Below are 20,400 nucleotides of genomic sequence, written 5' to 3'. Positions count from 1 at the left end.
ACAAGATGTAAGATTTTGTAGAAGAAGATGATGCAGGTTCTTATTTGCCTTTTCTCAAGTGTTGCCCAATTTAGTGTTTGCCGCATTTCAGGGACTGAGCTGGTGTTATGGTATCTGTTGTATGTGTACCTTGCTGCGCTGCGCTGGACCACTTCAAGTTGGTGTGTTTGTTATTTGGTATGTGGGTCTAAGACACAACTGTCGTATTCTACCTTTGTTCTTACTAAAGTTTTATGTACATGTATGCTTTTTCTTTAACTGTTTTTTTATTTACCTTTAAATTTCTTCAAATGAAGTTCAGCTTTCGTGTGGCTGCAGCTGTGATATTGATTAGAGTTCGTCCCATTGTAGGTCAGTTTGTAAATATGCCTAGATATTTTTGTTGCTGTTTTTTTTGGGGTACATGTTGGACGAGAGTATAGTCAAATTGTAATAGGTTTTTCTTGAGGTTTTTTTTTTTTGAAGGACTGCACACTTGTCTGGATGGAATGACATGAGCCAGTCCTTCTCATATTTTGCTGCTAGTGTAAGGTCTTCTTGTAGTTTTTGTGTGTCTTCTTTATTTCGTATTGTTTTATAAATTATGTTGTCATCTGCAAATAATCTTAGAGTGCTGTGGTTAGGATCAGGGTTACTACTGTAATCTAGTTATCACTAGCCAGTCAACACCAAGGAAGACAAGTGAGTTCGAATTAGAGATAATGAAACTTTTCTTCCTGCTTTTGTCCAATAATAAACACAAATGTGCATTATTGTTAACCTTTCAATGCCCTTTTATGTAATCCATGAAAAAAAAACTCTGGACGTTTCGTTGCGTTGACCTTTACTCTAGACTTTCACTTCTATGTTTCGGTCCCCAGGTTCTTCTTATTAATTGACAAGTTGTCCATTTACAATTTATCTGTTTATAAGTAGAAGTAAAAGACGAATATATCTCTGTCCATTCTAATTATTTAAAAAAACACAGCTGCAAATATCGCGCGAGCGTCCATGGATTTGCGTCATAGTGCACAAAACGTAATCGGTGAAAAAAAATCCGGGTCTTGCGGGTTTTTGATTTCGACGTGCCAAGTACGTAAAATGAAGGTCCGGAATCATAATTAGGGATAAGAGTAGAAAATATTGACAAGAAATGCAGAACAAATAAGAAAAAAATAAGAAATAAAGAACAGATTGTAAGAAAAGCAGAATTATAGAATAAAAAATCATGGGGTTATAGATAATAATAAAGAAAAAACTAACATTACAGAACAAACTATTAAATAAAAAATATTTATTTATATTATCATTTATTAATTCATTACTGATTCACTTATTTTAAATTCTGTTCAATTCAGAATAAAAAAAAGCTCTGCTGTGGTGTGACATGCTTTTTAACTAATTTCGACATTTGTTTCCAAACATTTTTTTTTTGGTGGAGATTTATTTTCCCGAGGGTATCACAAGCCCAGGAGTCAGCATTTTTTGTGCTGGCATGAATTGTCATTGATATGGTTATATTTATAAATTACTGTTTCTTTTTATTTTTTTCAAATACCAAGGCCTTTCTACCTCAGGCATAGATCACCTTAGCTGTATTTGGCAAAACTTTTAGGAATTTTGGTTCTCAATGCTCTTCAACTTCGTACTTTATTTGGCCTTTTTAACTTTTTGGGGTTCGAACGTCACTGATGGGTCTTTTGTAGACGAAACGCACGTCTGGCGTATATACTAAATGTAGTCCTGGTATCTATGATGAGTTTATTTAATGCCTTTTAAAACATATGAAAACATATGAAAATCATATGTTTTTCATATATTTACAAACATATGTTAACATATGTCATAAAAAATATGAAAACATATGTTTGCTTACATATGTTTTCATGTTTCAAAACATATGTAAACATATGATTGTAAACATATGTTTATCGTGTTTGTCCTAAACACATGAAACATATATAATTTAGAAAACATATGAAAAACATGCGTTGCAATTTTTCCTGTGTAAGGTAGTTACAAGAACAAATGGAAGTTTTTAACGACTTTGACTGCCTATACAACCCTTGTACGGTCGGATCAAGGTAGTTCAGTGGTATACGCCATTTTGAAAAGTAAAAACAGAGTAAATAACCGGTCCAGTTCTTTGTCCAAATCTCAAAACTTGAAGACCGATTTGCAATTAATCTGTTACACTATTGATGTATATAAAGAAAACTTACTTATTCATTGCATTAAAAATGTTTCAACAACTATTTAATAATTGTGCTTTTTGAATTTTTTTTTTTAAATAAGTCCATTTAAGGGGAGTACATTTCAGTACAAAACGTATATTGGAGAAATAGGGCAAATATCATTTTTGTACTTGTATCAAGAAAACAGTTCGGTGACACCATTTTTTCTTTTTATTTTCTTAAAATATATTATAAAACCTTGTTTTCTCATATTTTATTTCAAAATTCTGTTTCTTTGATTTCTTTTTATGGTCAGAAATGTGTTATTCATGAATAATCTAATTAAATTGTGGCAATTGTGAACATATCGTGCCTCGACAAATAGCTTGGTGACTCATATTGTTTATATCTTTTTTATTTATTAAAGGCATCGTAAAATCTTTGTATTGGCAAAGTATAAGAAAATTCTGCATCTTTTTTTTATATATCCCTGAACTTCCTTAAGGCAATACATATGTCATTGTTTGATAATTGTCTTTACACATGCTTCAGTTCATTAAATGTCAGGTGTAGTGCTCTTGTTATACAATTTTGAGTTACCTTACTGGTTACACATCAAACTACTAGTACTTATAACAATCAAGTCCTGACAATCAGAAAAACAGAATAACTTAGATACCAACTGACCTGCTTTTCCACCATCGCCCCTTCCTCCTCCTAATCCTCCTCATCTACCTCCTAATAGTAATGTCAGGTCGCCGCCACCACCGCCTGAATTAAATCTTCCGCCACCACCACCGCCGCCGCCACCACCACCATAGCTGTATTTTGTGCAATATGCAGCTCCGACAAAGAACACAAGACGTAAAGTTAGTTTAGCCATAGTGACTGAGGTTTGACGATGTTTAACCAGTGTGGTGATACATCTGCTTAGATGTGTATTTATACTATTCAATGTTGTGATAATTCTTTGATCATGATTGATGATGCTTAATCAATTAAACTTACTAGAGCATTGGTGAAACGACATGTTTTTATTGCAGTCATTTATCAAATTGAAAACTTTTCAATCCATCCTTGATCAAATTACATCACTGTCAGTATTTTTGCATAAAATAAACTAACCAAATATTTGAAGGAGATGCAATTTGGACATAGAAGTTGTCTATATGCCGCATTATAGCTAGATTAAAGTCTACATTCAGCTGTGTTTAGTTAGTATATATGGTACCTTATGTTTGTGATTCATTTTTCAGTGATATTGTTAAAACTCACAAATGTAAATGAGTTTTTGTTTTGTACTATGTATAAACCATTTGTAAACCAAAAGAATCATTGTAATTCTGACAAAAAAAAGTACATTGATTTAACAGCGGAAGACCAAGTGCTTAGATATGATAAAACACTTTTTAAATTTCTTACGTCCAAAAATAACCTTTTGAAGTCAGTGATCTTAGTTTCATTTGAAGATAGTCTGTTTAAATTAGTCAAATCAGAGGAAAATATTACAGCGATATGGTTTTTTTATATGTATTCAAAGTTCAACAATCTCATATACTCAAAACTTTTTTTTTTCAAAATTCTAGGTACATTTAATAAAACAAAGCAGACATTTTGATTTGTGTTGTATGTTTTAGTTATGAAACTCAGAGAAACATACATGTATCACAGTGCTAAGTTTTTTTTTTATATTTTCAAAGTTCACTAATCGTATATGAATGTATCTACGTTTCAAAATTCTAGGTACATCTCAGAAAAAAAACAAACGTTCAATATCGGTTTTATGTTTTAGTTACTTAAGGAAATATCTTAAAGAGATAACCATTTTTTATTACCAGTTGCATACTTGTAAAGCATAGTAAAATAACGTTTCCTTGACATTCCCTGACTCTATTTTCTGTTCTATTAAACATCAATCGATTATAAAAAAAAATACAGAATATATATATATATCATGCAGGTCAAAACCAAATGTATTTCCTTATTCAAATAGAAGACAAATACATTTGTCAATTTCTCCAAGCAGAATTTGACAGATGGCCATTTAATTTCCTGATGTAAAAGTACACTTTACATAATAGAACCTACAGTGTGTCCTTTCGAAGAAGAATGATTGTGACCCTAATTGAATCTTGCAATACGAAGATTGAAGTTCACACAGTTTATCATTATGTTGAAATGAAGATAATTATAACCCTATTCAAATGTAAAGGTTTATGTGAATTTTTTAACACAAGCATAATCAAGCAATGGCATAAGACTGAAAAATTTGGACAACTGTTAACTCTGCAAAATAAAAATATATGTAATTGTTGAAACCTTAAAAAATGCCTTCGACAAGGAAACATAGAGATATTAAATAAGAGTCAATAAGACAGTTGATAGATATGTAAGCATAGAGATATTAGATAAACTTCAATTAGAGAGAAGCTCGAAATATAAACATAGATATGTTAGATAAACTTACATAAGAGACCTGCTCGATACATAAACATAGATATTTTAAATAAACGTCCATGAGACAGATTCTCGATATGTAAACATAGAGATCAACTTCCGTGAGACGGCTGCTCGCAATGTAAACATAGAGATATTAGATAAACGTCTGTCACAATGCTTATAGGTTGCCTTTCTGAAAATATTGACAATGAATTTTCCCATATGAACTCATGTTACGGCTATAACTGTACCACTTGTATTATGAAGAATGACAAAAAATCATATCCTCGAACGAAAAGTTCATATTCACTACATTTTATTTCAAAGGTCAAAATATACGGTTGTACGGCATTTTTTAAACGTGTACATGGTTTATATGCCCTGATCTTCTAGGAGTTTAACTAACACTGAATGTCTTAATTATCACTAACTTGACTGTTGGATGTCTATGAGATGAGGCGTGATTTGAGAAACAGCTGTATTTACAAAATGGAACATATACAAACATTTGTCGAATTGAAAACTCTCTAAAACACTTTTTCTCACCTTTATACGTTTTTATCGGAATTTGGCTTTAACGCAATTACTGCATATACTATTAGTTATCGCGTACTATACATTGTTTACTCCCTCTAGTGTTTCAATTGTTTAAAGAATTTTAAAACAATACTTTAATTATTTCCGGCTTACCCTATGTGCATGTTTTCTGATATGATATGCCTAGAACCTTTTTAAGACTGCTCATATAACATACTGAAAGCATTATCAGAAATTGTAAATGTAATGTTAAGCAGTCAACCATTCAAAGTTTTGAATTTTCCTCGGAATATTTTTGTGATTTTACTTTTTTCTTTACTCAAGTGATTATATATTTAGCTTCTCTTTTAAATATTGTTTGATGTCTGTTGTTAATTGATTCACTAATGCACGTTTTTAATATAACTATATGTATCACAGATGAGCGCATGTGGTGTACATGTCGTCCAGAACAATGTTTTAAAGGCGAATTTGGTTTGGAAAGACATTGCAGACTTGGCTCCATTGCAATGGAATACCTGCTGCGAAGTTTTACCAGATAGGGTAAACAGCCGTAGTAATGGTGGAACTGGTGGAGCTGGGAATGGTGACAGAGCGCCAAATGAAGGTGGATCTACAAATGGAGGAAGTTAAAAAAGATAAGATGACAACCGAAACGACAAAAAATACGAAATAATCTTCAGTACTTTATGTAACAATTTTAAAAGGATATGTTATCACGAAATCTGTCACAAACTTTGGATAAAATCTATTTCCTGAAAACATGAAGACATATCGACAGATGAAAGTAAAACATGCGCAGGATACACAATGTAACTTACTGATGTTGGCTTGTCGTGTTTTCAGGAATCTTCTAGTCTTGACCATTTGAACGCCCTTAAATTGTTTGCCCATTGACCCTAATTTTTCTTTTTATAAATATTGAACATATATTATTAAAAGCCATCTGTAAAAATCTTAAACAATCTTTGTTATTTTTAATGGTTTTTAAAAACTGAAACTTGTTAATGATAAAGCACTGAAAAAAAAAAGAGCGAACATGTCATTGAGTTTATATCAAACAATTGTGTGACTTGTCAATTCATTTTAGAAACACATATAAGCGTTTCCTTGATCAGCTCAGTCGTCTTGGTGACTCCATACACTTTCAACTTGGTTTTTGGAGTTTTACCTATTATCATGTTATAATAATTGTTGATTTAGATTTGTGTAAAAGAAGTACAGCTAGCACATGAATTATTAGAATCTTAAGTATGTAGCAATATCATTGTATACATCTTTATTGTTCAAGTTCTGAAGCCGAACGAATAAATAACAACGATAAAAATTTGGAATTAATTTGTTTTATTTTTATACTTTACTCACTTCGAATTTCAATAAAGTCTGGTTTCGTTAAAAAAAAATAGTCCGAGAAAAACATATGAAATGCCAAATCAACAAATTGAACTCTTTGATTTACTCGTAGAATAATATTGTAAAATAAGAAAGTTCAAAACGCACTGTTTGGATACTTAAGACAGTCAATTGGCTTTTGATTATTACTGCAGTAACTACTTATTTTATTCTTATTTGCTTCTCAATTTGGCAAACTATATCAGCTTTTTTTTTTAATGATAACACATTCAGATGAACAATAATTAGTTTCTGTTATTAAAACATATAGCTTGCATTCATGATTTTTTTAAATAACAGTTTAATTATTGCAATTTCGATTATCCGAATTCAAGTTTTTAGTATCGTGATACCCATCCAGCTGCATTATTCACATTAGTATAAACATTGCACATGTCAATACAAATATCCATCTGAGCAATCAGTAACGTGTGTGATGTTATTGTACCTGTATAGAAAAACATCCCATAAGTATTGTTGATATATTGCAGGCTTATTTATGACACTCGTTTTAATATCAAACCGTGACAACCAATGTGAATTCATTTTCTTTTCTATACAAAGTACTTTGAACAAATGATTTTAACAACTCCCTTTAAGTAATGTTCACTGCCCTACCCCAATTTTCACTTTTTTCTATTTTTCTATTCTGTTTTGCTCATTCCTCGTTTGGCAAAATTCTGCAATTTGATGCGACTGTCATGCAGGTGAGAGTTTTAGCTAGCTATAACCTATATTAAACCAGGTTTAATCCACCATTTACTACATACGAAAATGCCTGTACCAAGTCAGAAATATGTCAGTTGTTTTTCATTTTGCTATTTGAGTAGGGACTTTCCAATTTGTAATCTCCTCGGATTTCAGTATGTTTTGAATTTTACCTTTTGTTGTATTACATAGAAGGTATTAAACGATGTGTATGTCTCCGTGATCATATCCTCCAAGATCGTTTGAATCTACCTGACACAAGAATAAACATATGCCCACTGTCGTATTCTACAGCGCCGACGCCATTTTATAATCCATAGTCTACACTATAACATCAAATGTCTCCACTTGGACCAAATCTTGGACTAGAACCTTTGCCATCTTTAGCTATTAATATCAGACACCTGTCCGTATTCGACATCAGATCACTATCATTCACCAGATCCTCTAGCAGCTCTTCTTGTACCAGTTGTTTGACCAGAACATCTACCACCTGCACCTGCTAAAACAGTACTATCACGCTAACTGCGGAATCCGCTAGATACGCCACCATTCCGTATCCATCTCCACATCTATCTCAACCATCATATCCAGCTCCGCTTTTTTACATAGATCCAACTCCATATCCCGATCCACCACTATATCGAGATCCGCATCCATACGCAGATCGTTCTCTATATCCAGATACAAATACATATCAAGATCATATATATCTTCATCCTATTATCTTTCTCCGCTTCCATTCCAAGATCCATCTCCTTATCCATCTCCTCTTCCATACCAAGATCCATATCGAGATCGGCTTCCATACCAAGATCCATTTCCAATTCCAGCCCTGCGTCCATGTCAAGATCCATTTAGAAATCAAGCTCCGCTTCCATACCACGATCAATTTCCAATTCCAGATCCGCTTTATACCGAGATTCATTTCAAAATCTAGCTCCGCTCCCATACCAAGATCCATTTCAAAATCCACCTCCGCTTCCATACCAAGATTCATTTCCAATCCCAGATCCGCTTCCATACCAAGGTCCATATCCAAATCCAGCTCAGCTTCCATACCAAGATCCATTTCCATATCCATCTCCGCTTCAATTCCAAGATTCATTTCTATATTCAGATCCGCTTCTATACCAAAATCCATTTCCAATTCCAGCTCCGCTTCCATACACAGCTTCGACATTTGTTTAAGACCAGACACTAGTCCAAGGTCCACTAGCTCCATCGTGCTTCTGCTAGTAACCCGTCACTACTAGACGAAAAAAACTGTCCATACCAGTAACAGTTGTTGTAGGACTGTTTTAGTCTGTTGAAGACTGGAGATGACTGTCAAACCAACTGATAATAACTGTTTAGGTAGTGACATTTACTTTCATTCGTTGTTACAATCAGTTCATGTCTGTACAAACACTTTAGGAGACTGTGAAAATCAAATTTTGCTATCCATAGGCATGTTGGCACTGTTGCAGTTGTTTGTGTCTCACCCTCTGCAAGGTTCGATTAAGATTTAAATGACCAATTACTTGATAACTCATACTATTATCATATTTGGGTTTTTTTTTCGCTTTTTAAGTTTTTGTTTTGCAATCGTTGTTTGTTTTTTCCGTTTATTGCCATGAAATTATCGGTTTAGTTTTGACTTCCTTTTGGTAAATTTCTCTTGTGTGTTGTCTATACAGAGTCGTATATAATTTGCTTCGTCATACCAGATGACTCCGTTAAAAAAAAATCCAACTTATTACAGGAGATGTTGATAGATTCGTTTGAAATTATATATTCGTTTGAAATTATATATTGATTAAGATTTAATAAATTATGTGGAGGTGAAAATGATATGAAGTTGAGTGATTCGTCGGTGTACCTATTATTTAGAATTTTAGTCTAGAAACTTTTTTACCCAGAACTTATTTTATTCATCCCTAATATCATCCAAAGTTCTAATTTCTGGTGTCTCAGAACCCCCACCTGGTTTCCATGGTAACGGCCAGCATTCAAAGATGGCGTTTGGACGTCCAACTTCAAGAGCCTGGCGCACCCAAAAGAACTAGACAAATGACTAAAAATGAAGTTGTATTTGGTTGACAAAGATGTTATATTTTCCGTAACAGCTGTTTCTTTCTTTAAATGTGCCCTTTTATAATAAAAAATAACAGAAGTGACATACAATCCAACAGTGGCCACACCAAAAGTCAACTATCTTATCAATTTTTAAAATGTTGTATTCGTTTTAAAAACAAGAAACAGCAATCTTGGTATTCATGAGCTTTCTAAGAATAGATATGCCAAGTTTTAAAGAGATCAATAAATATAGACGGGGTGTGCCAATGCGATTTTTAAAGATAAATGATATTCAAGTCCTTACGCGGCGACATTTAAACACTGAATTGATTCAGATCGATTATTCCCCTTTTCGATGTAAAAATGACGGCAAAGAAATAATCGACATTTTGATAGATTTTGACTAGAAATAGACACATTAAAGATAAAAAATAATGTTATTTTTTTTCATGTTTACGCTTGAATGTGTTCATGCATCTTTAAAGTATCACCGTGCATACTAAGAGAAAAAAAGGGGATACGCTAACGTTATACTACATGTAAGAGCTTTCGTAACCCAATGTTCATTTCTAACTGCACATGTGTGTCATATGTGTCGAATGCAAATAAAATTATCTTGCTTACTTTCTTAAATTTGATTATTATTGGGTCTTAACGACTTTTAGATTACCAAGGTTTGGCATAGTAAAATAACGTGATGACGAACGGCAAACCAATATTTCTAAAACAAAATGATTCTCCTGATAGGGAAAATGCTTTAACAAGCACCAGTGCATGGTAGTATGAAGCCCCTTCCATCAAACTCATGTTTCATGAGATATAGTAATCTGCTCAGCCCTGTTAAGGTTTTTTAAATGCTTAATAATATTTAAAAACATTTTTAATTAGTTCATTGAATTATTAGGATCAATGACTGTCACATAATATGTGTGAATTGGTCTTTTTAAAACTATATCAGCTGCATGTATGCAAGAATTTTTAGAGCTATGTTCATTTGTTGAACATGCATCTTCATTCATTGCAGTCTTTTCAGTATAAAACAGTAAATTGTTATAGAAAAAAACATTAAAAAAGTAATTTCCTTGAGATAAAACTATTTGTTTATTCAATAAAGTTGTATACATGTGTTCATTATGAGTATTATCTGCCTATTAAATACATATATGTCTATTTCAAGTTTCAATGTCAAAGAAACTTATGATAATTTTTCATTAATTTCAAATAGTTTTCTCAAAATTAAAACAAAAAGCATTGCCTATGTCACATTGAATTAAAACTGATAATTACAATCCATGCAATACTTTCTTGTGGGTTTCAATGATCCATAACAAATGTAGACATGTATCATCCTGCTGGTTTTCATATGATAATGTTGTACTAGATAATTCTTTATTTCTATACTTGTCTTTTTTTTATTTCACATGTAACATGCAAAGAATATTCCTATATTCCTATATTCATGTAAAATGTTGTGTTTTACAAAGTAACAATATATATATATATATATATATATATATATACCATTAAGTACATGCAGGTACCACATATGATGTTTGAATTATAATTCTCACTCCATAATTATCTCAACTACTGCAAATAATGCATAAAAATATGAACATTTCCTTTTGTGTGTTGCTCCTTCAAGAAAGAAGTGCACAGTCATTTCCTCTGATGTAATACTTTTATTTCTTTGTCTTCAATGTTCCAGAGTCAGTTTTAACAGTAATTTAATCCTTCCTTTTGTTGTCATACTGCAAATTGCTGCATTCCAAAAGCTGTACGTGACAGGGCATGGGGTTTTCATATTCAGCATTGTTATAGTTTTGTTATATGTTCTCAGGCTTTTATCTTTAAAACATTGATTTCACTTTCTTTTCATGTATAGATCTAAAACTATCCCCATATATGGTTACAAATTGTCTGACAATTTCCTTGTGTGTGTTTGTCTTCATATGAACAAGTGGTCACTCTTTTTCTCTGACTACTTTCTTCAAATTTCAGTTAGGCTATAGTTTAAACTTGTTTAACAACATCTTCATACATGTACTGAAAAAATATGTAAACAATTAGTGACATATTAAAGTAATTGATATTCATGTTATGATACAAATAGAAAACTTCAGTCAAAATTGTCACATTAGTGTATTCCTTAATTATTATTAATATCAAGTAAGGAATATACATTTATTGAATTAAAAGTAAACTTGACACAAAGTTTAATTGATGAATTGTCTGTAAAAGTACATAAAGTTTGTAAGCACAACTTATTTTAACATTGTTTTGCCAATTCGTTATTTATCAATATGACTAAAATCAATATTGGGTCAGTGTGACTAAATACACCAGACAACTTATAGACCTAACCTGTGGGTCTGGATGTTGTTTACAGAATACATACAATCATGTAATAATCCTTATGAGCAAAAAGTGAAAAAATAAAAGGATAAGAAATTAAAGAATCAGAAAAGACTGATAATAAAAGAAAATGCTGGTGTGTAAAAATACAAAGAATAGAGAATAATGAGCAAAATAGATAAATATTATAGAAAATGGTATTAAAAAATGAAGAACTGAAGGACCCTAGCAAGAATCATTCATTATAAAATAATTAATACTTTAATTGGTGTAGACCTCATATTTGATTTTTATAGAAACTACACTCTTTATGCATTGACGGTCAACTTATATGTACCAGGTGTAAATCAATCTGCAAAAAAGTTACAATATTTATTGACAGGTTTCAATAAACTCAATTGTATACACACCTGTAATTGTAAATAAACACAATTAATTAAGATTGATCTGTTGATGTAAATTGTTTTCAAATAAATGTAGTATTCGTTGGTATTAAGTCACACCCTGCCTGAAGTTGCACGATACCATGATGCCCTCTCTCTTTCTCTTTCCGGTAACCACTAGACGAAGTCATAAAACGTAAACCAATGCCAGAACCAGACACAGAATACCAATCAGCGTCTTGGGTAAGTGTAATCATTTACTCGGGATCACAACATTGGCGCCGCGAGCACTTATTTGCGTGGTGCATTGCAATTAAGATCTCATTTTGTGATTTGAGGCGACGTTCGCTTCAACAGTGATTCCCGCGGAAAAGAATTCGGGGGAAACCTTTGCCGATCGTTTTGTGTTGTGTAATACTCTGGTAGAGAATATTACATAACATTACAGGGGTTTTGCAGCGCGGTAAAACTCCTGTTTTTTGCGTTGTATTGAGTATTTGTTGTTTTTCATATTTTCAAGACGACTTGGATCACGTGACCCAGAAGGGCCAGGGTACCAGTCGTGTTGTTATTGCTTTGTTTACCTCTGATAACTGCAGACCAGAAGGACGGGTTACCAGTCGTATTGTTCTGTTCGCTTCCGCTACTAACCGCAGACCAGAAGGACGGGTTACCCGAAGCAGAAGTATTTGTTATTGAATGAAAATAAAATAAAATAAATAAATAAAACATCTGTAGCATTAAAGGAGTTGGTTGTTGTTGTTTAATGATCAATAAATAAACTTTGTTGAAAATCAGTGTTAGTTATTTACAGTTGCAATATCCATTACAAATATAAACACTTGTAGCTTTCAAGAGCTACTCCAGCTCCCAGCTGGTATAGGAATTAAAACTGGGGAGCAGATAATAGACATAAGGGAGGGCAAGGGTTTTGTGACTGAGTCAGACCTAGCCACAATTTCCCATCTACGAGCGACAATGGCCCTCTTGTCCAGGCTAGACTTTAATCAAAATGGGGGTGGCCGAAATATTGGGCCACCACCTGAGGCCCAAGACAGGCATAATAAAATGTTGAACAGGGTGAACACACCAATAGATGGGGGACACGTTGCCTCACAAAGCACCCCATCACGGGTCAGTGTTCAATCAGCATTTAAGCAAGAAGCAGGGCATCAAGGGCAAAGTCCCGGACCCTGGGGAGGGTCCAGCCAGATGGACTCTGCCTTTCTTGAGTGTAGTCCATATCCCGGGGATGTTGGAGCTAGACCTAAGACCCCAGGAAATTGGGATGGGGATACAGGGAACAAATAATAAAAAAACGAGTGGAGTCACCCCAGTATGGGGGACCCAAACCAAGGCAATCCCCAACATCAAGAGAGTAGTACCAAGACCAAGCCGCACTGGCCAGGGGAAGTCAGTGCATAGGACAAAACTGTCCCGATTAAAAGGGGCGCACCTTCATACCCCATGGGTCACACAAACAACTATGCAGATCAGGGATCAGCATCCTGTACCCAACCAGCCCATACTGGTAGGAGACACCGCGCAGTAGGTATGGCAAGTGGCATGACAATAGGGGCGATGACACAAGACAGGCTCCAACCCAAATGTATGTAGAAAGACAGGACAACAGGGATGGGGACAGAAGGCCGACCCCTGCCCATGCCTATGGGGATAGGCAATTCCAGAATCCGTACAACCAAGGGTATACACCGGTGCCCCCACAAGGGGTTACCACAGGGGGGAGTTATGGGCAACAGGCGTACCCAATGCCACACAATGAGGATAGGCCCAGGGAAAACACAAGGGGACCAGACAGCAGGGGTGGGGCACGTGGAACCTTAAGTGGAATCTCTAAGGCTAGCAATACCCCAAAGAATATAAAGTATGACGGGAAAGGCAACTGGCAGGCTTTTTTTCACAAAATTTGCAAAGTATGCAGAGGTTTGTGAATGGGGTCCTCAAGAATGAAAAGACCAACTTTGCTGGTGTCTTGAGGGGAAAACCAGCGAATATTATGCCCTCATAACTGAAAGAGACAGGGAGGTCGGTTATAGGGAGCTTGTGGAGAAGCTGCACAAGCGGTTTGGTTTCAAGGCAACCCCTGAGACCGCCCGGGTCCAGTTTAACAATGCCCGGCAAGCCCCTGAGGAGTCTCTCGAGGACTGGGCTGATCGGGTGTTGTCCTTGGCCACCAGGGCATTTAAAAACCTCCCGGATGACTATATGTATGAGCAAGCCGTAATGCAGCTCTGCCAGGGTATCGAAAACAAGGAGTTGGGGGTGCAAGTCTCTAACCTTCAACCCCAAAGTATAGAGGAGGCCGTAGATACGGTTATTCCAACATAATACCCATGCAATATATGGGAAGCCATTTAGACGTGAGGTCAGACAGGTAATGAGTGGGCGGTATGAAGACCACCCGGAGGTGTTTCATGAGTACCAGGTACCGCAGGTAAGGGTTACCATGGCCCCCGAGAGGGCCCCTGAGAGGGCCCCAATGAGTACATGGAAAAGTCAATTGGAAAAAACCAATAAAAAGTTTGAAAATAAGCTGGGTTAAGTGCATGAAAAATTGGACGACATGATGGACCAATTTAGGAAACTTCTCACTCGCCCTATGGCAAGAAGCCCCTCACCAGGCGGACGGCCAGCAACAGGAGAATGTTTCCCCTGAGGGGAGAGAGGACATTTCAAACGGGACTGCCCAAAATTTAGAGGAAGGTCCCAATCAAGAAGCCCCTCCCCATATCGAGGATCTGGGCGGGAGAGTGTATTTTATCACTGCTATAAGCCTGGACATCTTCGAAATAAGTGCCCAGATCTGCGATCTAAAGAGATAACTTTCACTTTGCTGAACAAACTCGTACAACGCCGAATCCGTTAACTCCAACGGGGCAGTTCAAGAGGCCAGGGCAAGCCCCCGAAAAAAGAGCTTGGCCTGTCAAAAGATATGCAGTTTAGGGAACAAAATGTGGGGGAAGTGACCTTGGGATATCATTGTCCAGAATCAGTTTGTCCGGGGAAAGAGGTAATGCCCAAAAAATTACAAGAGGCAGAGGGGGTGTTATCATTAGAGTCTGAATGGGAAGGCACCCAAGACGAATTTGATTCAGAAGAGGAAGTCATTCAAGACCATGGAGTTGACCGTCGGTTGTCAAAAACACTGATATATGTGTTGCGGCACGGTGCCAGTAAATGGGGACTCGAGGTTTCGCCTGGGGGATTTGTGTATGTTGATGAGCTCCTGTCTAGGAACCCAGGGTTGTCGCGGTAAACCCTCAAGGAGCTTACCCGTTTGGTTGAAGTAGATGTGGACAAACGTTTCACTTTAGAGAGGGACCAAAATCATGGTTGGTGGAAAATAAAGGCAAACCAGGGGGCATTCCATTGATGTGGGATCCTTTGGTATGCCCTCAGTAGAGGAAAATACTGTTGCCAATGCCTACCACTACACAACCATGCTTGCCTGGGGGCATATAGAAGAGGAAGGATTGAGGCGGATGAATAGGCAACACATTCATCTATTGAGTGAGGTACCCCTACCTTCAAGCCTCATTGGGAAGTACAGATAATGATAGATGTACCAAGGGCTCAGGCAAAGGGTTACGAGTTCTTTTTGGCACCCAGTAAGGCTATATTATGCCCGGGTAACCAGGCAGGAGTCCTACCAGTTCAAGTTCTTTATAGGGGTTGTTCATCTAGACTCTGGAGAACAAATCAAATTTGGACCCCCTCTTGTTCAGTCAGTGCTTACCCAAGATCAGGGGGACCCTGGGGGTGAGGAGAGGGGAGAAATACCAGGGAGCTTATGGTTTAAACGCGAAGATACAAACCTGGCAGCAGTAACTATGGCCAGTTATGGAGAACCCCAGGGTAGCTGGGACTCCACTGAGGGTCATAGCCCTCTCAGGGCGCTTATAACCATTGATACTGACCTAGAAAATAATGAGGAAGCCCATAACAGTGGGGCCTCCTCTTCAGAGGGGGAAGCAGACACCACATTGGTTGATGAGGAAAATGATTGTGAAATAGTCACTGTCTGTCAGCTTCGTTCCGGAACGGTATTTAGGGTACCCATAAAAGTTCAGGGGCAGAGTTTGTTTGCTGCAGCAGAAGTGACCCTAATCTCAGAAGAGGTATACCGGTCCCTAAAATTTGTTCCCCCCATCCTCAGAGAAGTCATCATGAATACAGCAGGAAAGGGGATGCAAATGAATGGGTATGTTGTCGGGCCCGTGAAATTGGAACCGGGTTCCAAGCTCATACAGACCAATCTGTACGTGGCCCCTATAGAGGACGACATGCTGTTGGGTTTCGACTTATTAAGGGCACACTGCATCGATTTGCAAATGTCCGATGGACAGCTGCGAGTAGGGGATGAGGTCATACCCATGACTAAGGGTAATGTCATGCAGGCACCAAGGGTAGCTAACGTGATAATACGTGATAAAATTACGGTGCCGCCCAATTCAGTGATGAAGCTCAGCTGCAAGGTTAACTGTGAACTGCCAAGTTATATTGTCGAGGCAGGCAGCCCCTCTGGTCTTTTGGTTCCCCGCACTTTACATGCGGCGGGGAGCCAACCAGTAGTGTGTCTGATAAATACTTCAGATAAGCATGTACACGTGCGTCAGGGGTAATTAATTGCCTAGGCGGTAGAAGTGGAGCCCATAGAAGTCCCAGCAAAAGTACGAGTAGTAGGTACAGGGGTTGGTACTGGCCCAACAGAGTCTGACCAGGGAATCCCACAGCACCTCAGGGATCTCTTTGATCGCTCCAAGGCAGTATTACTGGGTAGCCAAGAGCAAGAAGCCTTGACATCTCTGTTAAGGAAGTATGGGTATGTTTTCGCAGCAAGTGAGTTTGATTTGGGAACATTTTCAGCCATTGAACATCAAATTGACACTGCGGGACACCCTCCAATAAAGCAACGAATGAGAAGAACCTCTTTTGGGTTTGCTCAGGAGGAGGAGACCTACTTAAAAAAAATGTTGGAGGCAGGGGTCATTCAGCCTTCAGTTTCTGAATGATGCTCTGCCCCAGTACTGGTAAGAAAGAGGGACGGGGGGGGGGGGGGGTCAGGTGGTGCATTGACTATAGGGCTTTGAATTCGACCTGTGTAAAAGACGTATTCCCCTTAGCGTTATTAGAAGAGTGCCTGGATACCCTTGCAGGAAATCGATGGTACTCCAAGCTGGACGCTAACTCAGCGTATTGGCAAGTGAAAATCAAGGAGGAGGATAGGTCAAAAACCGCATTTATTTCAAAATACGGCCTTTTTGAGTTTGCCAGGATGGCATTTGGGCTCTGTAATGCCCCAGCTACTTATGCTAGGGTCATAAACTTGGTTCTAAGGGGGTTAACCTGGGATATAGTGTTGGCCTTTCTGGATGACATTTTGGTTCGGGGAAAGGATATAGAGGATTTTGTAGGGCCCTTTCCAAAGTCTGACAGAGAAAATGAACATCTGCTCATGATTGTAGACCAATTCAGCAAGTGGGTGGAGTGTATCCCTCGCCCTTCTCAGACGGCTGAAGTCACGGCAAGGGCTGCTGTTAACGATTTTTTCTGTAGGTTTGGGTATCCATATGAAATATTCACAGACCAGGGCCCTAATTTCGAGAGTTTACTCTTCCAATCAGTTTGTGAACTGCTCCATATCCACAAGGCTCGGACCACCCCATATCGCCCTTCTGCTAATGGCCAGGTGGAGAGATTTAATCGTACCCTCCTGGCCTCCATCAGGTGTTTTGTGGGTACCAATCAGAAGACTTGGGACTTACACATTCCCCAGTTAGCGGGGCAATTAGGGCATCAGTGAATCGATCCACCGGGTTTACCCCTAATCGCCTCATGTTGGGCAGAGAGGTAAACTTCCCTGCTGAGTTAATGTTCAGGCCACCAAAAACGGGGCAACCTTCAGACCTGGCAGGGTATGTGGGTGACTTGGAAGAGGCTCTAAGGTCTGCCCATGCAATTGCGAGTGCAAACCTCAAAACCTCCCAGCTTAGAGCTAAGCAAGCCTACGATCTTAGGGTAGTTGCCCGTCAGTACAAGGTAGGGGACGTTATCTATAAGCTGGACACAGCTTCACTGCCAGGAAAGTGCAAGAAGCTTAACCCTATGTGGAGGGGACCAGGGGTCATCCTAGAAAGAATCTCGCCTTACCTGTACAAGGTAAAAATGAAGAAAGCCCTCACCACGGTGAACCACGACTGTTTAAAGCTGTGTAGGGATAGGGAGCTACCAGCATGGGTCAATCGGGCAATAGTAGAGCTTTAAAATGGGGGTTGGCCCAAGCAATGCAACCTAACAACACGGTAACCCCTTCACAAAATAGTGTTCAAGATCCTGTCGGGGTGGACCAGGTGCCCCCACCCTACAATCAACTGAGGGCAGGAAGACAAATGCCTCAGGAAATACAGGGGCACTGTACTGCACTGGCTGAGGACCTTATACAGGAGAATTTATGATCTCCTGTGACAAGTGCAGTGAGTGGTACCATGGTAGGTGTGTTGGAATCTCTCCACAGGAAGCGGAAGAGTGGGAGAACCAGGACTACATATGCTCTGGTTGTAAGATAAAACAAAATAAAACAGATCCACCGCAAGTTAGTCTGAATCCTACTAGACTGCGGAGGTCAGCCCGTAGGAAGGGTTCAGAATAGGGTGCTATAATGATGCTGTTGTACATAAGGAGTTTTTAAGTCATTGTAAATAGTTTAAGACATTGTACATATGGAAGCAACTATTTGACTACATGGGTATCTAGTTAGGTAGCTGCTATATTGAAAACGAGGCCAGATGTAAGTAAGTTGGGCCCTCAAAATGTATTTTTTTTTGTATTTGCATTAAGACCATAGATGTCCAGTGACGACGGGAGTACTGGAGGCAGCCCGAAGAGGAGTTGGGCTGCCGAGGAGAAAAAGAGCAGAGAGAGGTAAGCCCCAGGGGACGACACCACGATAGGGTCCCCTCAGTTGAAAGGGATGTCCCAAGACAGGGAGACACAAAGGTCCAGGAGGGGGAAATTAGGGGCACCAGGAATGGGAGCCACGATTCCAGGGCTCGGTCAGGTAGTAGGGAAGGCGCAGTTAGGGACCCCAGTGGAGGAAGGAGCCGCTTTTCCGTTTCCAGGAGCACTCCAGTGGCCGCTGTCCCGATGGCTAGGGGCACCCCTGTGGGCATTCCAGCCGACCGGGATGCTCACAACGCGCCTCCGCTGGGTAAGAGTTTTCAGGGAAGAAAGGAAATAATGCAAGAAAGGAAGAGGAGAAGGAATCGGCAGTAAGAGCGCCAAGCCGAAGAGACAGCCAGGCTTCAGAGGGCACTTTGGGATGCCCAACAGAGGCGGACACCCCAGTCCGGTGCAAGAGGTAGAGCAGGGGTGTCCGCACAGAACTCGTTCCAGGGAGGAGGAAGGAGGGACACTGGGGTGTCGTCGCAAAGGACACCCCAACGTTACTACACGGCCACTGGGACAGGGGTGTCAGGACAGAGGACACCCCAGAACAATAACTCACAAAGAGAGACTGGGGTGTCGGGCCATAGGACACCCCAGGGCGCCTGTCAGGCAAGGGGGTCTGGGGTGTCGAGTCAAGGGACACCCCAACCGGACTGCAGGCCGAGAAATACTGGAGTGTCAGGCCAGAGGACACCCCAAGGAGCTACAAGCCAAAGGAGACTCCAGCAGGATTACGTGCTGAGGGAGACTGGTCCACTGTGACCCAGGGACGTGGTTATCTGCATATGCATTGCAGGAACTCCCTAGAGGATCACCCTGGGTCACAGCCATAGAAGTTCACCCCAGAAAGCCCATCAACTTGACGATAGTTCGTTTGGCAAGATGGAACAGCTGTTGGGGTTGCCTGGGGTGAGGGCCATAGGAGAAGTTGGGCTGGACCAAAACCAGCGGGACCCACCCCTTCTGAGGCAAGTAGGCACATTAAGGTGGGTCCTGAACCTGTGCAAGGGGAGGCCAGAGGTTCCCCTCATTCTTCACATTAGAGGAGCTCCAGAGGATCACCATAGTGCGGAGGCGCACCTGAAAGTCCTAACCACAGTCAGGGAGCGGGTGGCCTCTCAGCAGAGTATCCACCTTCATTGTTTTGACGGAGGAATGCAGGAGGCAGTGCGGTGGATGGATGCATTCCCAAATGCCTATTTCGGCTTTACGGGGGAGGTTAACAAGTTTGACCAAGAACAAGGGCAAGTGGTGTCGTCCCTCCCCCTGGAAAGGATCCTACTGGAGAGTGATGCCCCCTATTTCAGGCCGTCATGGGTGCCCAACAACAGCTATGGGCATCCCCAGTATATTGCCGAGGTAGCAATGGGGCTGCTGGCGTTTAGGTCAGGGGACACCCTTTGGGCATT

The sequence above is a fragment of the Mytilus galloprovincialis genome, chromosome 11, assembly GCF_965363235.1.
Source record: "Mytilus galloprovincialis chromosome 11, xbMytGall1.hap1.1, whole genome shotgun sequence".
Taxonomy (NCBI): Eukaryota; Metazoa; Mollusca; class Bivalvia; order Mytilida; family Mytilidae; genus Mytilus; species Mytilus galloprovincialis.
This window is presented reverse-complemented; position numbering follows the sequence as displayed.